Below are 16718 nucleotides of genomic sequence, written 5' to 3' on the forward strand. Positions count from 1 at the left end.
TCTTCATGTGCAAGTTTGAGCATTTATGATACTCTAGCGATTAAAAAACGACTTTTCTCGTTCACAATTACCGGCACTAACTCCTACGTGCCACTCCCAATAGCTTTGCTAATGTTTTGATTTTAATTAAAAAGATAGCGAGTTGTGCCGGTGAAACGTCTAAGCTTTCCAATGAATGAAGGTCTCCGAAGTATAATCAGTCTAATCCCTGGCTATGAGAATGCTGCATGGCCATAAATTCAATTAAGCGCCTCTTTCCCATAATTCAGGAAAGAATTATCAGACCGTTGAACGACATTCCCGAAAGCGTCATTAACAAATTAGACATCGAGGCTGGGATCGTCACTGGTTAATTTAAACAATGCCCGGTCATTTATTCACTTTTCAGTGAGGAAGGACAAAGGAAGGTTAACAGAGATTCACGTGAACCAATGCATCTTAAACTGCGGTAATCCCCAGCTGGTATTACAGCCAAAGACAAATCTAGTTGACAGTACATAGGAAACTAATTGTCCGATTACCCAATACGTGTTTAATCTCACATTTAAACCATTGAAACATGAAATTAAAAAAAAATATGCTAAACACAGAATTTAAATCCCACAAAATATCGGTAACTGGTATTTAATTATATTCATGTATTTTCCGAGATTAAATTATCAAATAATTCATTCTGAACAAAACTATCACTAAATTTGTTAAAATTAAAATGTATTAATTTAAACAGTGCCAGTTATTTATTCATTTTTCAGTGAGGAAGGACAAAGGAAGGTTATGGAAGTTTAGCAGAGATTCACGTGAACCAATGCATCTTAAAGTGTGGTAATCCTCCGCTGCATTTATAACCAAGACAAATCTAGTGGACAGTACATAAGAAATTAACTTCCGATTACCCAATACGTGTTCATTCTCACCATTTACATGACATACCATTTTCGTGAAATAAAAAATCCTTCTTTTAAGCACAGAATATCGGTAATTGGTATTTAATTCTGTTCATGTTCTTTCCGACATTACATTAAATTATCAAATAATTCATACTGACTAATACTGTCGCTAAATTTACTAAAAAATGTATATTCAAAAACGTAATAAATACTTCTTACCATCGTTAGGTGACCTTACGTTAATTGCATGTTAATTTTGAAATTTGTATGGCTTCAATGTCTGGTGCTCACGGTGTCTGGTATTCTGTATAATTGAGATTTAAAACCAACTGGAGGTAGATGTGACTGTAAATGTTTTTGGTAATTTTCTTCCTATTTTTTAGTGAATTTTTATGTTTTTTAGTCAGTTAGACTTAATTGTTGACTATTTTTCACAATTCGAATTTTATCGTATTAACAGAATTGTTTCTTATTGTTGAAAAATAGGACTCCTTGTCTGATAGCTAATTTTTGAATGGAAGACGACACACTGAATACATATCTGAAAACCGTTACTTCATACAGCGTCTAATCTTAAGAAGGCATGACAGTTGTACAGACGGCTCAAAATATTTAGTGACTTAAACTATAAACTGGGTAATTTTATAAATTCTAATTCAATGTCAAAAAATATGTTATTTTTATCATTTATGTACAAACGCCACCATGTCATCTTTTGCTTTCGTATTATCATTTTCTTAAAGTTGCTCTAACTTTTGAATCAAGGAATATACATTAAACCTTCTTTCAAAGCATATCCTTCAATAATTTGTTCATAAAAATTAAAATAAATGTTTAAAATACAAAATATTTCATTTGTTTTGAAACTGCAAAAAATAATTTTGCTACAGATTTTTTTTATCATTAACAGCAGCCCCATGGGGAAGGGGGAGCAAGTCGTAATTGAGGACGAGAAGCTTCCGCGATGGTGGTTGGTTCTCGCCACCCTGGTGGGCACACAAAAAAAGGTGGGGGTCTTCCCACCAGTGTTGCTACTGCAGCGGTGCGGTCATTCAGAGTTTTCCGTGTGCTTTCCGGTGCGTCGGAGTAGCCAGTTTAAGATTATCATAAAGAACAGTCTCATGAGGATACCAAGAATACACGTATGAGAAGCTGGTGTATAAGTAAGCAGGTTTTTTTTTACTTCTTCGATGAGTACATAAATGGTGCGAAGTTGAGCTACCTCTACTCCGAAGACGGAAATTCCTACCTATTCGATAGGTGAGCTGCGGTTTTAGTCGTTATTATAAGATTTTTGTCTTCAGTTTCAGCTACGATCATCATTCAGATAACCACCACCCTAGACAGGGCAGGGGGACTATTAAGAATATCTCAAATACAATTAAGATTACCTAGAAAGGTATATAGTGATAGTATTTGAAGAGTATATTGATCATACTATCTATGAAAAGAATTGGTTTTGAAACAATATCTTGCATTAATATTCGTCGTTGTCCATCATTCATGCGATAGCCAGGGCACCAACAGTCAGATTATGGCATTTCATTTAAGCTTAACTAACATGGATAATCTTTATTGGATGGACCCATTTTATACACAGAAACAAATTTATCAAACTAAGAAAATATATTTATAAAAAACAGTAATAATGTTGAAGATAAGTTATAGCTAAATTTGAAAAGAATATGAAATCATTAGATTACACAGAAATTCAAGAACGTATATTTCTTACTTACCGCTGAGGAAGGGTTGATATCAAATATTTAGTCCATAACATTACAAGATACAAATCCTAAACATCCAATAGCTTTTCGTACAAATAACACGTAACCGTCAAGTAGCTTTTGAGATCTGTGAAAAAAAGAGAGTAAAAACATTAGAAAAAATAAGAAAATGGAACTAAACAAACTGTAGTCACGTAGACAGAGAAAGTGTAAAATAAAATGCGCAAATAAAATTCCTTCCCAATTCAAACGGAACAATAAACTTAAATTTTTGAACAGCAAGTTTGGAATACATAGGAAGAATCAAGAATACGATTTATATATTTCTTTTTTTTAGAACCTTTATTGGTAAAAGGAAAATTTACAATTTAGTATTTGTTTTCCAAACTGTTGATTCTTTTGCAGAATAATCTATTTCTTAGTTCAAACTGATGAATAATTTTATTCTCTGTCAATATTTGAAGAATTTAAAAAAAAAAAATTCGAAAAAATTATTAAAAAAATAATGAATGAATTATTATATAAATCACTCAATAAAATACAGATATATGTGACTTGCAGATTTTAATATACTTGAAATTGCCAAAAGACCATTTCTAACAAATATGCTTTTATCAATATTTAAGCAATACTTAAAAAAATGAGAATCAATATTCACAAAATATTTCAATATTTCCACTTGCAGGGATAATTTTTTAAAGAATCTAAAGCGGTTAAAAAGAAGATAAAAACAAAGAATTATTAAAGGTTTTGAGTTTTAACTGTGATTATGCTTTAATTTGTAGGAACAATAAATTTGCAATAGAGATTTGTATATCCGTATATGCATTTGGTCGCATGCTAAGGCATTTTAGTCTACCTCCTACCTTTACTAATAACGAAAGAAAATATGTGTGTGTGTGTTACTACTCTACAGGACAGATCCTTCGTTCTAGAGTCTGAAATAAGGCGCATAATATATTTTGTGAAGGATGAACTACCTAACTAATATGCTCATAAAGAGAACTTTTTCATAACCAATATTAGTTTTTACATTCAGTTTTTTTTTTATAAAGCATTTTGCAGTTTAATGTTTTGTTGTTCCTTATTTATTGCTTTATAGAGAAAATAGCATGATCAAAATGTTCCCGAGTTACTGAAATGTTAATTTTTGCATATACTTTCATATATATATATATATATATATATATATATATATATATATATATATATATATATATATATATATATATATATATGAATATATATATATATATATATATATATATATATATATATATATATATGAATATATATATATATATATATATATATATAATCTCAAATATGATATATTTATCTGAATTTTTACGCTGTTTTTAGATTTAGTTGAAAAACTAATTACTAAAATTTTATAAAGAGTCAGATTTTTAATTCCATATTAGACTTTGCTTCTAATAATCCAGAAAATAAAAATCAAATGAAATGATTAAAAAAAATGAAATATTTTATGAGTTTTAAATTTTTTTAATATCAAAATAATGCTAAATTGACTTTTTTTAATTAAAATTATTTTTATAATACAATCCGCAAAAAGTCATGAATTATTTAAAATAAATTGAAAAGGGATACTATACCGATTAAGGAAGAAATAATATTTCATAATATATTTTATAAAACGGAATACTTTTATTAATATACTTATATAATCTTATATACTTAATACTTATATAATACTTATATATTTAATAATACTTATATAATCTTGCATTAATTAACAGTAAAAATAATTTTCGTATGTTACAGAATTGTCCGCCGAGGAGCAGATTGTCACATTTGGTCAACCATTTCACACGTTAAGCTCTTGATGAGTTTATAATGACTCACTTAATGAGTTTCAGATTAGTCTCTATCAGAACTTGGTTTATGAAAGAACTACAGTTGTTCACACCTGTTCTGCAAAATGTTTCAATTCAACATTCTACAAGTTCTTTTTCCGGTTGAAAACAAAATAATTGCATTTCAATGCTGCTTAAAAATTCTTCAAACAATTAATTAGTATTTAGTCAATTAGAGAAATAATGGTAATTCCATCATTGCTTTATTGACTGAAATCCATCCAATTTAATTTGTACTACTCTGGTTGAAAGGGAGGAGTAGTTGTTGTTTTATGCATTTTAATGCATTAATAGATTCACTATATTAAAGACTTTTATTTTACTTGATTTCTTTCATGTTTATGTTTCATATGTATAACAAAAGGATTCTTCAATCGATTTTTTTATTCCTAATATACAAGAGATTGAAATTTTATGCAACTGAGTATCCCCAGCAACTGAGTATCCATAATTCAATATCCTAAAATTTTTCGATATTAATTATTGTTTAATTTTTTCATTAAAATTGAATGGATTGCTTATAAATGACACAACCTATTAAGAAATTTAAGGAACACTTAATGAAAAAACCTTCATAAAAATATAAATAATAAACTTTGAAATTTATCAAAGAATAGGTAATAACAGAAATAAAAAATCTTTTTCGATCCGAGTTGTTTAGTGACTTTTTCAGTGGCAATTGCCTTCAGATTATACAGTATAAAAACAATAAGGAATATCTGTATATACTTTAGCAAATAAATATATTTAGCCAATACAAACTATCAGCAATGATTGCGTATTGCCACTGTTAAATCGAAGGCTCTTATATCAAATTTGCCAAGGCATTTTATTAATGCGAAACATTTGTGTAGGTTAGCAACATCTGGTATAAAATTGTTGTTTGTGATATGCGACTGTTGTCACAAAATGCCATGTGTAACTAACGACTTTAACTGTTACATCAAAATTTAATATATTTTGCACGTTTGATTTTAGACGTATCAAATATTGATATAAACGCGACTGTACTATTAATTAAAATTTATTTTTATATTTAAGGATATAAGATTTACTGAGTGTGAAATTTAATAAATGTTACATTAATGAAGGTTATTTGTCCTCATTGTTATATCAAAGCATCGTATGTCAAATTATCTTAAACACTTCGTTGGTATGTATCGTTAGCTAGACATGCTATCAAATTATTATATTCTATCGATATAAACAGTCACAAAATGATATATGTCATTAGAGAAAACGAGATGTTAACACAGAATTTTGTTTTGCTTTGTGAAGTTTCTGACATGCAACATTTTGATATATTAGCGTCTATACTGTATATTAAAATAAATTCATGCATGAAGATATCATTTACTGAATGTTTAACTGGTGCTTTCAAAACACACAATGATCATTTTTAAAGTATACAGTCTCTAAACAGGTGAATTTCTATATAAGCTATTAAAAACAAATGAATAATTAATAACATATATCCATCTTAATAGCTGGAATTTAATAAAATAGACGAAGTATATTGTTTGTTATCTCAAGTGCTCAATATGAAGAAGAGAACATTCAGAAAAAGCTTGGTGATAGAGCTACAAACGTCTGTTCTCCATATCCATTTCTATATGAGCGTTTGCACTTTCTAAAACTGCTTTTATTTCACCAATAGTATTTAATCTTCAGCTATATATATAAGATCCTTCTGATGACCTAACAGAACTGAAGCAGTGAAGATGGGTACAATTGAATGTCAACAGTCATCGTCAGAATTCCAAATAGATAAACTACATAGACGAGATTGGTAAGTAATTTGATTAACAAAAAGTACATATCTTTATTAATTATTCCTGCTATAATTATTTAACCCTCCTGGCGGCGGCTTTCAGATTGCTATCCTTACCCAAAGCGGCACGCCGGAATAACAGGTTCAACGTTAAAAATGTCGCGGTTTGGTCAAAAGGATTGCTTTCCCCTTTTGCGGTCAGTTCAGCGCTGCAGGTGGGAAGTGATTAGCAAATTTCATGCTGTGAGTAGCAGGTGTTTCTTATCGTAGTCTTTCGATTTCTAAGAGCATTTTTCTTTCAGTGCTTAGAAAGAGATTGACAATAACATCGATTGAAAATGCGAAAATGTGATTGGTTTTTTTAGAGGTTTTTCGATTATTTTATAAAACAATACATAAAATTTATGTTAGGAATAAGTTATTATCATGTTTATTTTGATACTAGTCTGGTTTTAATAAAATAAAAGTCCTCGTCTAATATTTTTTTCATTGCAATATGTTTCGCAAATTATTTTATTCCGTAGTACTGTGAAATTATTTCTCGACATTACCTGCAAGTGATTTAATTTTTAAAAAAAACCTTTCAGCGCATTGTCAATTTATTTTAATATTTTAAAATGCGTGTTTAAAACATTAATTGTGATAAGTAACACTACGTTATAACTTTGTTTCTTCAGTATTCAAAAAAAATAATTGTGTAATTAGGGAATTTCATGCAATGTTTCACTTTCAAATATATCGATTTTCAGTATTTATCTGCATGATTAAAATTTTATAATTAAATATACTGTACAATATTTAATTGGCCAGTTATTCAGTAATGCTGAAATAACTGGTCGATGCGCCTTATGATTGTAACAAATAAAAATAATTGTCAAAATATTTTTTTGTAATAATTTCTTTGTATAAAGGGTTAATAAAAATTATTAAAATTTTAAAGTTCATTCGAAAATATCACAGTAGAAAAATAATTTGTACATTAATTGTGAATTCAAATTGTTTTCCCCCACTTTTAATTAAATTAAAAATATTTTAGCATATTTTAAAAATATATTTTAGTTTTGAATTGAAACTAAACGTTTTCATTGTTATCCTTATATTTCATTCCGGCTTTTTACCCATTGATGATGATTTAGTTAAAAGGTTAAAAAGATCTAAGCTAAAAGCAAAGGGGTAAAAATTTCTTTACTGAAATACAAATAAACCATGTGGCTGAAGAGAATGCTCCATAATTAGCATCTCAATAAATAAGTCACTAAAAGTTCAAGATCTTAATTTTACCTCAAAGAATGATTTTTCTTGGTGATACATTCAAATGTATAAATGACACATTGTATAAATTATATTAGAATAATTTCGTATTTTATCGCTGATAAATGGTAAAATTTTAAATAATTTTTAATTAACAGAAGTTTTAATTAAAATTTTGAAAATTTCCTCTCGAGGTGAACGTTAACAGTTTTCTAATTATTTAATGGCGAAGTGCGTTCGCTCTAAGTCAAACAGTTTGATCTGGAGATCGCCAATACGAACATTCATATTCATTTTAATTAGAGATATTCGCTACTTTAATAGAAATATTCGCAAGCGACCTTCATGTCTGACAGCCTTGTTCAAACTAGTTCTGTTTTTAAAAAATGAAAATGTGAGGCTAAAGGTTATTAAGAATAAAGAATTTCAAATTACATGGAAGTGGGAGTTTCCGAAATTTTTTTACTCTCGTGATCAAAAATAAAATAAAACAAAGATCATATCCCGTCTTGTTTGTTAAAAATCACATCCAGTGAACTCGAACTGACCAAACAAGAGAAGAAAATAGTCTAAATGCCAGTTGTACGCATTAAAAAATTTTTAAATGCTAACATATGAGATAAAATTAGATCAAGGAGTTAAAATAATGGCAACAATTTTAAAATTATTTATTCTCACATTTAACTCACACATTCACTCACTTTCAAGTGGATTAAAATTCGTGGATTAAATTACTCAGCATTAAGAGTAAAAATGTCAATATAAACCACTTTCATATAAACAGAATCGTGCGATGTATATATAAGATTGTACAGTGAAATAAGATTAATATTTCGACACAAAAAATAGAACCTTTAAAAGCTGCGCTTATATTAACTTTGAAAATATTATTAAAAACCAGAGGAAAAATATAAAAACAATGAAACTTATATCTCTACAATGCTTACATTTTCGTTCGAATTCGTCAACGAGTGTGAAATTCTATAAGGTTTAAAGAATGAAACAAATATTCAATTTTCATATATAGTTTATTACGTTATAAAAATAAGGATTTAATGTAACGAATACTAATCTTTCCGAAAAATCGCACTTTAATATATTGGTTCTAAATATCTCCCCGTTTTGAAATACACTTATTAATGAACACTAAAAAAAATAATTCATTAAAAGTTAAAAAGTTTCGTTCGTTAAGTAAATTCTGTAAATAAGTTTAGTGTCTTATTTCCAAAAATAAGTTGCATAAGCAATGTCAATTCTAAAATCCTTAAATGAAAGCACGCTATAAAAAAGAAACTTGTCAAATTTTAATTATATATTTTTTATTTATTTTTTACATTAACTATTTTCTTATGCTAGAAAGCTTTAAAATCTTATGTTTCAAATTATTAATAATAATACGTTTATGTATGTATTCATTCCAGGTATATATTTTCATACTTTCAATTTTATTCTCGTTATTTAAATTTCATTTTGGATACGTAATTATTATCAAAATCTCAAAAGTAACGCCTCAGAACGTAAGCGAGATTTTAAAATTCTTAAAAGGGCGTGAGCAGGAACACATCAATCATATCGTCCACTGATAACGATTCACTTTTCCTTATCTCACATTCCCTTCTCATTATCTCACAGCTTGAGATTGGGGGTAGGGAAAAACTGGAACCCGTAAAAATACGGGCAGTGACAGTTTTAAGGGAGTTTTTGTTTCCGTCTATAGACGGGTCCGCCGTTTTGAAGGGAGAAAAGATTCCGTCTTTTTCCGGGGTTGCCGCTTGGAGGGTTAAAGCAAATATGCATTTCTGGACCAGTGTATTATATACTAATAATACATACATTGGGTAATATAGCTTTTCTTCAGTTGCAAAAATACTTTAAATGATGCAAAGAATTATATTGATAAAATTTAATAAACGCATAACTAACTAATAGGGATTTATAAAATTTTCGTAGTTCGTAAATTATTTTTAGCACACTCAGAAACAAAGTATTTCCATTATTCTGTGACTGAAGCTGATCGAGATAAGGCATTTTAGTTGTTTTAAAATCATTTCACCAACCGCCTCGAGGAAGATCCGCCAATCAATTAATGACTTCCTCGAGGAGCCCTTTGATTGGCCTAAAATAATGAAATTCAAAGTGCCAAGATCATCTGAACAAATATGATTAACGGAGGGATTATATAAAAATTTAGGAGCAAATTTTTAAGAGTAAAATTATTATTTAAAATAATCTCTATTCATAATTTGCACTTTACACACTTAGGCTGTTTGGCCTACAACTACCGAACTTGAAGGATAAAAATGTGCACATCGGATGATTGCATTTTTTTTTTAAAATTTTGTTTAGAATTTTAATTCATTAAAAATTGAACAAAATTTCGAAATTTTTCCTCGATAATTTCAGCAGAAAATTTATACTTACACCACCTTAAATTAAATTTTTAATAAGACCAATTTTTTAAAGCACACTTTTTCTACTTCCATTTATTTTTTTAAAAACATTTTTAAATATTTTATTCACTTATTCCTCATACTATAATGCAAATCGTTTTGATTGCTGATACTTACATTTCATTCTGGATTTCTTTTCTCATTGTTGCTGTTCAAAATATAAGGATTATGATTATTTTTTCCCGTTGAATAGTGTTAATATAAAGCATGCTTTTATAATTTTTTTAAGAAAACTGTACTTTCAATTATGGTTTGATTTCACAATCAAGCAATGGTGCAAAACTTTTAACGCGGTCTATTTTTAAATACTATGCTTTTTTCTGTGATATAATTGGATGACTAAAAAGATATACTGGAAATTAAGAAATATATTAGCACAGTGAACTCAATGGTGTAAGGCTTTTAAAATAGTAAGAATAAAATGTCTTCCAAAATTTAAAGTTAAAGTAAATTTTGCAAGAATTGTCATTACGACCAAATTATGGAAAATATTTAATAGGAATTTTTAGCAATCATTGATTTTATCATCAAAGGCGGCTGATATGAACTAGCACATCTTTTAACCATTTAGAAATGTATGCCTCTTTAACAGTTTAGAAATTAGATATTTAGTTATGATTATAGTCAAGATAATATCTGTCACTAAAATCAAGAGCCGCAATTTATTTTTAGAAAAATAAGCAATAAGAAAAAAGAACCAGTAGAAATATATTTCTTTGTGAATATCAGGCTTTCTGAGACCGCTTTGTGTTACGATAAAAATATTTTATCATACGACGAAGATGCGGCAACTCTCAATAAGATAAGATCTGCATACATTTGAGTACAGACTGATTAACCATAATGGTTTAAAATTTAACAGCTATTTACAATTTTGATCAAATAAGATCAAATAATAATTTTTGCAAATTATGGAAAGATAAATATATTCAATAGCTTTTCGCGATTGAATACACATTTAAAAAAAAATCTATCAAACCATCAAAAAAATTGAACAACGGCCCACATTTTAGGAAATGAATTTTTTTTTAATGTGCCCATAAAAATGACAAAAAGTTATAATTTTGTAAAGGATTATTTTTCGTATTCAGGTATTTTTAAAACATAGAAATGTAACAAAATATCTCTTTTTATAGCTTACAAATGAAAAAATAAAACTAATTTAAGTGATAAAAAATACTAATTACCTTAAAGCTTCAGCAAATTTTAACTACTTATTTTTTAATTATTGAAGGCACTAAAGCAACGCAAAAAGACCGAAAAACGCACTCTCTTTGTCACCTTTAGACATTTATTTTGCTTTTATTTATTGTGAAATATATTTTTAAAATTATTCAACTCGCTTAATATAAGACGAGTCATCTTTCAATAAGACCCGATATCAATTTTATAGCGTCTTCTGTCTTTCATTATCTTAAAAGCAAATTGAAATATATTAAGCCATCTTTATGTACCAAATAAAGCAACGTAGGTGTGATAACATTTAATAGTGCTTCAAAATATGCTTTTAGGCAAGTTTTGGAAAAGACGATTTCAAGAGATAGGTTGAAAAACGTTGATAACGCGAAACCGGATTTTGAGAATATTAAATAAAGTTCAAAGTTCAAAGCAACTGTTCAAGTTTTCGGTTGCCGTTGGGCATGTAGGCTCTCTCTTAAGACGAGCTCTAAGTCACGAATACCATTGGATGAAAGGGTTCATTTTGAGGAGCCCAAAAAATGTTAAACTAAAATGTAGAGTATTAAAATATTGTTTATGTCTGGCTGTAAAATAGGTTTGCTATTTATGCACGTACTTATTAGTAACCAATTATGTTCTCTTTAAAACAGCTTATTAAATCAAAAGCCTAATGTAGCACTTTGTTTCTAAATCTAATATAAGAATGCTACTCTTAAGTTACACATAACGTTTTATTTTATGAATGCTGAAGAGCATAAAATAAATTATTTTTTGGATTAGTGAAAAAATTTTTTTGACAATTAACCCTTAAAAGAGAAATGACGTGCCAGATTCGTCTATTGAATTACAGGTTATTTTTAATATTTAAATAATCTTTTTTAAAGTAGCAATTAATTTAAAAGATGAAAATCACTCAGACACGCTTAAGTAAATTAGATACGGCTGAAAACTATAATAAATGTCTCAGAAATAAAATATGGCACCTAATTAAGCTGCAGCTCAAGGGATTAAACTTGAATCATTTTTACTTTCTTAAATTTTTAAAGTAAGTTGTACAAATTTATACAGATAAGTGTTACGGAATAAAAAGAAAAGGCAAAAAAATTTAAATAAAATTAATAAATTAAAAATAAATGTATAATTTAAAATTCTCCCAATAAAAACTTCCTTCCATTAAAAAATATTGTAGTAAGCGTATTCACCAAGAAATTATTCCATTATTCAAAAATCGTTGAAAAAAAGGAAAAAAAAAATGGTAGCGTTTAAATAATTCTTATTTCACAGACAATTGTAATTTGGAGAGTAAACAATTTAATTTTTTGATGGCACTTTTTCGAAATAAAAAAAAATCTACAAGAGCAATTGTTAACTTTAATTAATACAATTTAATAAGCAAAAATCTAAATTTAAGCTACTGTTGTTCATTAATGTAACACGCACAGTTTTTTTTAAATAACTTTCTTATGTGTCAGCTTGCTTTATTTTCAAATTAGAGAATGCACAACATTTTAGAAATTTAGCTCATATGAGATTATACTGTTTCTACCCATATGAGCATGCAAATCAAACTTCAGAAATTTTTCAACCATTTTTGGAATTTAATTTGGTTTCTATTAGTAATGTAATCAAAACAAATTACCAAAAAGTATTTCATTAGATATAGAACTTGATCATTGTAGTACACAAAATAATTAAAGTTACATTGAAAGATTAAATTCGATTTCAAATCTGTTGATTCATTCAGTGCTACGAATACGGAAAGTATAATGTTGCTGGCATTTGCCAGAATTATACAGAGTAGGAATAACAAATTTATGCTATAGAAATGTGCTAGCTGCGAAGTTATTAGTTTCATTTTTAATAAATTAATGAGATGCTTTGAATCCAGTATAGAAATGAAATATTTTTATGACATCCGGATGAATTGCACTGTTTATAAATGTTTTCTGCATAATACTGTATAATCTAGGCTTCTTTACACATATTTCATTCCTTCTTTCAGAAAATGTACTTAAAATAACATTTTTTCTCACTTTGAAATAAAACTGATATTTCAAAGGAAAGAGATGAACCACATTTAAACTTATATATGCAGTATTTATCAGAATTAGACAAGACAAAGGCTTAGAACAATATTAGACTTAGAAAAATATCAGCATTAGACTTCTTAAAATTAAGAACTACATCCAAACATAAGTACAGAGAAGTGAAATAAATATGATTAACTGAACATTCAAATTGTAGGAATAAATAGAAAAAGTAATTGAAATACGAAAAGTACTGTATAATTATTACATAAAAGAAAATTAATCTATTTCAAGGATGATAAAATTCTATTTCAAAAACATTGAAATCCGCATTTCAGTGAAAATATATCATGCATGTTAATCTATTTTCGTGACAATTTTATTTTCATTTAATTGCTCAAAACTTTTCTTCTATTCCAAATTCCTGAACGTACCTTTTATATTTTTATGTTAGATCGATTTATTTCAATTTTTAAGAAATAGTCTGCCTCATGCATGAAATACGAAAAGATAACATGACTGGAAGAAATATCACGAGTAAGCAAATATTGCAGAAGTACATGAGGCGGTAAATATTGAAGTAGTACATGAGGTGGTAAATATTGAAGAAGTACATGAGGTGGTAAATATTGAAGAAGTACAGGAACACGACATGGTAGATATTGCAGAAGTACAATTGCACGACATGGTAGATATTGCAGAAGTACAATTGCACGAGATGGTAGATATTGCAGAAGTAAAATTATACGTGATGGTAGATATTGCAGTACAAGAACATAAGATGGTAGAAAGTGTCTCAAGTATGGCTATATTAGTTCATGAATGCATTCAAATGATGGCAACAGATAAAACAATACGTTTTCTTTTCTTTTTGTTTCTGCCCATCTTTCCTAATCTGGTTTATGAAATAAGTTTTACTGCTGGATAGCATGATAGAGTCCGTCTATATTTATACATACGAGATTATAAAACATTCAATGAAAGATGCTATTATAGAATAAATCTTACATAAACGTAGGCAGCAGGCATCCAGTTCTAATGCAGTCCACCAATTTTTTGTTTTTTCAGTTCATCACCTTATCTTCCATCCCAATTAAACCCACAAAATACCTTTTTCAGTCTAATGAAACCAAAACAAATGCTTTGGAGCAAATACAAAAGTTCACACAAACGTAGAAATTAATTAATGGACAGCTGGCTACCAGTTCTAACAAAGCGCGATAATTAAACCTAGTTTAATTGGGAATTAAACCTCCGCTTGTCATTTCCGGATGCGGATTTAATAGTTTTCCGTTATTGTGGGGGCTTTGTACACGCGCCGCAAGATACACATTAGTAGTCACGAATATCCGGTAAACGCTATCCGGCAATAAATTTTTACGTAGCGCCTCTTCCGTTCGTCATAACAGATGGGCTGAGATAAAATTCAGGCCTTGATCTCTTTCCAGTAACTACTACCACCAAACAAAGAAAAAAAAATGTCAGCATTTTTCATTTCCAGTGAACTATTCTTGCCACTGACACAGTTTCGAAGTATAAAGACTCTTTTGATTTACGCTTAAAGAATTTTTTTTTTTTTTTTTTTTTTTTTTTTTGACACGGAATATTTAAATCTATGATGTTTTGCAAACAGGATTCAAAAACGCGTTTGCAACTGTGATTTTTTCTTCTTCTTTATAATTATTTTTTTTAAGTATTTGCTTTCGTTGCATGAATGTTTCAAGTCAGTCCAATTTTGGTTAAATGATCATTTTCAATACACTTTTAGCAATTAAAGCATATTAATAATTTCTAACCATATGAGGAACAGAAGATATATTAGTTTTCATTTAAATTAAATTGTATGCTTTAATTTTACACAAAAATTTGAATAAACCGTTTTCTGAAAATTTGTTTTCTGTATCAGTTTCGGCACATTTTATATTTTAATGCCTTGATTTTATATTTTTTTGCCTTGAAAATAAGTACGCTGATTTTATTAGATAATGTATATCGATGGCAAATTTTACAAACATAGAAATCTAAAGACCCAATAAAACCAATAAATTAATTTAAAAAACACTTTTATTACCATATCAAATAACAGAACACTTTTGTTTTCATTATTTACAACACTTTGTCTTACTCAATGTATAATTCATGTATTATTATAAATATTATGGTATATTGAAATCATTATTATCAAATTTTGTACCCATTACGCCAGAGGCATTTAATCAAAAACTAATTAAATTTAAAGTTTAACTGATATAGTCGACTCTCTAATCCAGCCACTATATCAATTCTATCCCTTTTGTAGTCCAGTGTTTTCAGAAAGCCGAGTCTATGACATTAAAGGAAAAATAAGTCATGTTATATATATATTTCAGTGACTTGAACATTAAAATTTTGAAATATATTCTGCAATACTTATTGCCAATCGCCTTTTTGCAATCAGGTGGTTCGATGAAATTAATACTTATAAGAATTCCTATTAAACATTTGAAGTAACAAGATTTTAATGATTTCCTCATCGAAATATGTTGAAACTTCAAGTCTAATAAACATGGAACTAGTACTGTTTAAGAAATATTAATTAATACAACTGTTAACTGTGCTAAATAATAACAAAGTATCATTTCTAATTGTCGGTCATCTCACCTGAAATCTAATACGTAATTTCGAAAGGAATTATATTACTTCTGAAGTTAAAGTTTATTTTTAAATACAACAAAATCATAAAAATTTTATTAAAGGAATGTCTTAAACAGAAATCTACCTAACCTGGTAAAATAATCCGCAACGTCATTGTCATGGAAAAAATGCAAGCATCATGGAAGAAAAATGTATGCATGGTGGAAGAAAAATGCAAGAATGGAAAAGAATGCTTGTTTGCGGTAGCAATACACAAGATTTGAGTTCAATGAGGGCCTAGTTTTAATAATATATATCTTATGTAACAATGCAGTATATTGCCGTAAATTTTGCTTAACATATTTTGTGCATTAAAAGATGCTTGAAAAGATTTAAAAACAGAAAGCAAATCGTAAAGATACAAAATGTCATTGTGAAGATTAATTAGAATTTAAGGATTCAAGTTTTAAGATAAAGTAAAAATTATATTTGTGTTGTAGAATTTTCTAAGTTTATGGTGAAAAGTTGTAAAAAATTCGATTCATTTTTATTTAGTTAAAATTTTTAAAAATCCGTCTGAAATACATATTTCTACTTTCCAAAAAATGTTAAGAGCTAAATTTCGAAGCTGTATAATGCCATGGACAGTTTTTCAAAACTCCAGTACGCACGCACGCGCAGACGTACTTACACTCACATATCCTTATTATTAGTACAGACAGAAATATGTACTACAACCTTTTGTATAATTTTTATACATTTTGTTGTATTATGATTGTGAAAATAGATCTTTTCATTGAAAAAAGATCTTTTAAATGAATTTTAAATAATCTGGTGCTCTTATTATTCCAGCAGTCGGTTTACTGTAAACCGGATTATCGCGAATCTATAATGATTTGGTTCAGAAAAATCGCAAAATAATTTATATTCAGCGAAAAT

At 28.3% G+C, this 16718-nt stretch overlaps 1 protein-coding gene across 15 annotated transcripts in view; it reads right to left on the reverse strand.

Annotated features, from left to right (window-relative positions):
* The window catches only part of LOC129962049 (tyrosine-protein phosphatase Lar-like), a 648630-nt gene that overhangs the window by 432723 nt on the left and 199189 nt on the right, over positions 1–16718 (reverse strand). For all 15 annotated transcript variants that reach the window (XM_056075746.1, XM_056075747.1, XM_056075754.1 and 12 more), the window contains one exon: positions 2624–2738. The gene's annotated coding sequence lies outside the window, so the exon portion shown is untranslated. The remainder of the gene's footprint in view (positions 1–2623; positions 2739–16718) is intronic.

The sequence above is a fragment of the Argiope bruennichi genome, chromosome 2, assembly GCF_947563725.1.
Source record: "Argiope bruennichi chromosome 2, qqArgBrue1.1, whole genome shotgun sequence".
Classification (NCBI taxonomy): Eukaryota; Metazoa; Arthropoda; class Arachnida; order Araneae; family Araneidae; genus Argiope; species Argiope bruennichi.